The following is a 4,990-nucleotide window of genomic DNA, read 5'->3' as shown; positions in this document are numbered from 1 at the left end:
CCTGGTCTACAGAGTGAGTTCCAGGACAGCCCGGGCTATACAGAGAAGCCCTGTCTCGGGAAAAAAAGAAAAAAAAAAGAAGAAGAAGAAAGAAATGCAGTCCACACATTTTATATTATAAAATTTTTATGATAAATTAGACTCTGAGGCAAGGAGCCTTATTCTTAACACTTTCCACTGGGACTCACCTTGTGTGATAAATTGTCATTTCAGTAGCCTCTTCCCAGTCTTTACCTAGGTTAAATGCAGGTACAAATGATTTTCAGAAGTGTTCTTACTAAATATCATATCAAAATAAAGCAATAGCTCTCTGGTACCTCATCATGTGCAGACATCTCTCCCTCACAATAGTAAACCCCTTTTCTGACTTGACTAAAGTAAAACATGATGCACATACCCTTTATCCTGTAGCATAGCTCACCTGTACTCTTTAGGGTTTTGTTTTGTTTTTTTTTTTAATCAGTAGCACTTTTGATTCTCTGAAGCCTGTTATCAGGTTTGATTCTCTGAAACCTTGATGCTATTATTTGACTTTAAGAAAGTTTCAATACAGCCAGGCATGGTGGTGCATGCCTTGACCCTGGAACTCAGGAGGCAGAGGTGGGTGGGTTTCTCTGAAGCCAACCTGGGCTACATAGTGAATTCCAGGACAGCTAAGGTTACATACAGAGACCATGTCTCAAATAAAACAAAACAACAACAAAAAAAACAAAATGAAACAACAACAAAAAGCAAAACAACAACAAAAACAATGAAAAAAACTTAAAAATTTAAAAGTTGAAATCTAAAGGTTATATATAGTTAAAGATGAAAATATTAAAAATCTATAGACATTTTTGAAAATCTAACAAGTGGTTGATTCTTCTATTTTCTAAATGGCTAAAACTTCCCTTGTATTCTCTATTTGAATTACACGTGATTTTAATCAATTTTTCAGGCGCTTTTGTTCTAGGTTCTTATTTTTTTTTCCACATCATAATTCTCTAGTTACTATTGTGTTGTTTCCTGTTATTGAGTTATTTAACATAGTTTTTGTTTGGTTTTGTTTTTAGTTGTTGTCTTTCACAGAATGACAGGCAGCACTTGGGTTGTTTGACAATGCAGTTCCTTCCTCTGAAGGCATTCACACACAAACCTACATACAAGCACACTGTCTCTGCCTAAGAAAATATAGTTTCCAAGTCTTTAAGTTCTTTTGACTATCCTTTTCCTGTCTATTGGGAGCATCCTTTCAATTATCCTACATCCTGTCCCTTACAGGGTACCTGGATCTCTTTCTTACAGAGACTTTGGTGTCAGCCACAGCTTCTGGAGGTCCTGTATTACAGTGGCCTGTTTCTGCAGGCATGCATAAAGAAGCCATGGAAAGAGGCAAACATGCTCCTCAGTTGGCAGCCAGTCTCCTGAACACAACAGACCTCTCCTTGCAAGTTACATCCTGTCTGTAACTGAACTGGCCCAACTACCGGGTAATATCTGTTGTGTTAAACTTGCCCAAAAGGGTGTTTGTTGGAGAAGAGGGAAAGGACAGAAACTACAGTCTCAAAAGTAGAAGACTGTAACCTCTCCAAAGAGCATGCACACTCAGCTGAGTAAAACTTCAGAGATTTTACCCACATTTTGATCTACAAGATTCTAGCTTGTTCTAGAAATGGGGATTTTCATTCCAGAAAAGCATGAAGAGAGAGATGCATAATCAAACGCTTCTAACGAGATGTTGGGCTTATCTTGTACTTCTGTCTAGTGAAGTGTTGAATAATTCCACCCAGAGCCTGCGTAAGCAGGAACTAAGTGACTAGGTGGGATTGAGACACCCAGATATGCAAGATAGTTCATTCATCATATGTGTGTATATTTACAAACACACACACACACACACACACACACACACACACACACACACACACATATATATATATATATATATATATATATATATATATATATTATTGGAGTGTATGCTACCCTGATTCTGAAAGAATTACTTCTAATCATACTTGTAGGCTTATTTCTTCTATACTGAAGAACAATTTATTATGGAAGGGCTGGAAATTGAATCTGATTTATTAATATCAAGGTATCATTTATTTTCTCAGTAATAAGACCAGAAAGGTCTCTCTAGTTTTTTTCTTCGGAGATAGAGTGTCACATATCCCAGACTAGCCTCAAACTCACCATTGAACCAATGATGACTTTGAATTCCTGATCCTCTTGCATTGAGTGCTGAGTGAGATTACAGGCATATGCCACCACGCCCAACTTCTGCTCCAAATTTAAAATGTCAATGCCGTCAGTTTAATATTTAAAAGTATATATTATAGCTGCATTCACTTACCAGTAATATCTTAAAAACTTGTATTCTGGCTATGTACAGGTAGCTTTTGCTTTAGCAATATTATAGTGACTCTGTCAAAGTGAGAGAGTCGCTATACTTTAGAGTGCCCCACGCCTCCAAATAATTCTGTACCATATGGCAGAAATTTGATACAGATGGCTAAACTTGCTGTCATGCTTGTTAATTATTAATAGCAAAAACCAACAAGAGACTTAGATGTGACACACTGACCCCTCAGAACTATAAACTAGTGTGAGATTCTATCAAAATACTTAGAGGACTCCATAGCAAATAAGACAATAGGCGAAGGGAGACATGTGAATGGCAAGTCCTTGCCAGACACTGAGGCAGACAGTACACATACTTTAGGTGATTTAACATGAGAACATTCAGACAGAAAACTTTTGAGGGCTGGGGACATGTTTAACTAGTTTTTCTTTTCCCAAGCCCGCATACCTCTTGGTTCGCATATTCATAATGGAAAGGTTAACTCGCTCACTCTCATGCTTCTCTTGCACAATTTTTGACAGCCTCATCTTTTGAATCATCATCTGCCTGGGGCTTTACTTAGAGATGTCTCTGGAAGACTGGTTTAGCATTTCAACTCACCTTTCAAAATATCTCCAGCGCGGGCCAGTCATTCTGTGTCCCAGGTGTCTAATGAGTCATTTTCCTCTTCCCAGTGGCCAGAGCAGGATATCAAAGGCTCGTTTATCTTTCTGGGTGGATACGGCATCGTTAAGCTTAAATGTGCCCTTGGCCAACAGACTTGAGGGTTGGGTTTAGTTATTAACTTGCTGAGCCTCCACCCAGCTAACTATTCTAGGAAATAATCTGGTGAGTCAGGTGTTTTTATGTTCATATTTGAGCAACCAGTCATCTGCCTTGGGTGTTGCAGCTACAGGCTGAACATCCTGAAAAATCTGTCTTCAGGTTTCCAACACTTCAAAGGCTGAGTGCCTCCCACACTGAAAGATACATTGTTTGCTACAGCACCATTGTTTGTAAGTTTCTCTTTTGTGCCACATTGCTCCCGAGGTTATAAAAGGTCACGTTTGGCTTGCCTGGGTCTTGCTGAAGCTGTGAAGGCTTGACAAGCACAAAGCCGCCTCTTGACTTTGAGAGTCTGGAAGTGAGAAAGCCAAAGTGACAGGTTGTAATGAAACAGGACTGAAAAATGAGCTGTTCCTTCGCTCTTGGTAGACAAGTCGTGAGAACCGTGACGTGAGCACCATGACCCTGCGCCTCTCTGTCTAAAAGACTTGACTCACCGGCTGGTTTTCTTTCTGGCAGCTGGTTGTGCAAGCATGCCGAGTGATAGACTTTCCATCACACTTCTCCCACCAAACACGCATACAGAGAAGAACCTGGAAGCCGGGTGAAGGACGGGGTGGGGGTGGGGCTGGCTCAGAACCGCAGGTTAGGTACCTCTCCTATTATACAGGAGAAGTCATAACAGAGTCTCATTTGTTTGAGAGGTAAGGACTCTGCTAAATTATAAAAACTCAAACACAGCTGACTTTCCTCAAGGTCAAGACACACGGAAATTTATTTTAGGAAAAAGGGTTCTCCTAAAATCAAATGATAGTTAATTTTCCATCGAATTCTTTTAGCATGATAAATGTTAAGCCAAAGACAACTTGTATGTTCTGTGGATGATGATGCTCGCAAAATTTCTAGAATGTTGCCAATACTTCATCTTATAACCGAGCTTTTAGACTGTGATTTTTCCCAGGGCTGAGCCAAAACTTAGACAGAGATCATTTGTTCTGTAGATTTATTATGTTGCATTTGTCATGAAGAGACAAAACTACTGGTAAGTATATTTTGTTGGAGATACAGTAATTCTTTTAAGATTTATTTCTCTTATGTGTATGGGTATTTGCCTGAATATTTGTATGTGCCTCAAGTACATGCCTGGTGCTGTTGGAGGTCAGAAGAGGTTGTTAGATCCCCTGAAACTGGAGTTATGGATGGCTGTGGTACCGGGAACCCACGTGGGTGCTCGGAATTGAACTCAGGTCCTCCCTAAGAGCAACAAATGCTCGTAACCCTTGAGCCATCTCTCCACAGCAATTTTTTTAAAAAGAAAATTAGTACTACTAGCATGTGCCCTGCATAGAAAACTTATGACCCATTTGGTTTGTACATATTGAAAAGAACATGCAGACGTCAACAATTGTTTGACACAGTTTAACATTCTTGAAACAAAAAATGGTACAAAAGTTTCAAAAATGGTACAAAAGCAACATTCCAAAACAACGAGAAATAAAGAATTCCATCAAAACACAGTAAAATTTATTCAGTGGCACAGTAGTGAGTGATGTTGTTAAAAGTTATAATGAGGAAAAATAATATTTTCAGATTGGACACAGAAGGTTGGAGGGCTTTCAATGTGCAGATACATATGTACATACACATACATATAAATGTATTCATTAAATCAGAGTATTATCTATGTAGAACTTTTTCCCATGATCCTTATTTTGACTATTTTCTTTATAAACATATACTCTATGTCTGAACTAAGAAGTATAAGAAGACCTAAGAATAACAATTATGATAGCACAGGAAAATAAAAGATGATTAGAGCTATATTGGTAAAGCAGCAAATTATCTTATATACTTACAATGTGATATAACTAAACAAAATCC

The 4,990-nt window shown here is 38.5% G+C and overlaps 1 long non-coding RNA gene across 1 annotated transcript in view; it reads right to left on the bottom strand.

Moving 5' to 3' along the window:
- LOC114621034 overlaps positions 1–3,084 on the bottom strand; it is a 9,103-nt gene extending 6,019 nt beyond the window's left edge. Inside the window, exons 1-2 of the long non-coding RNA XR_003711380.1 lie at positions 2,945–3,084; positions 189–234 (exon numbers count right to left, since the gene is read on the bottom strand). This is a non-coding gene — a long non-coding RNA (uncharacterized LOC114621034). The remainder of the gene's footprint in view (positions 1–188; positions 235–2,944) is intronic.
- Between the last annotated feature and the right edge of the window lie 1,906 nt (positions 3,085–4,990).

Source organism: Grammomys surdaster, unplaced genomic scaffold, assembly GCF_004785775.1.
Source record: "Grammomys surdaster isolate TR1022 unplaced genomic scaffold, NIH_TR_1.0 171, whole genome shotgun sequence".
Classification (NCBI taxonomy): Eukaryota; Metazoa; Chordata; class Mammalia; order Rodentia; family Muridae; genus Grammomys; species Grammomys surdaster.
Note: the sequence above shows the minus strand (reverse complement) of the source record. Positions and strands in the feature narration are given on the sequence as shown.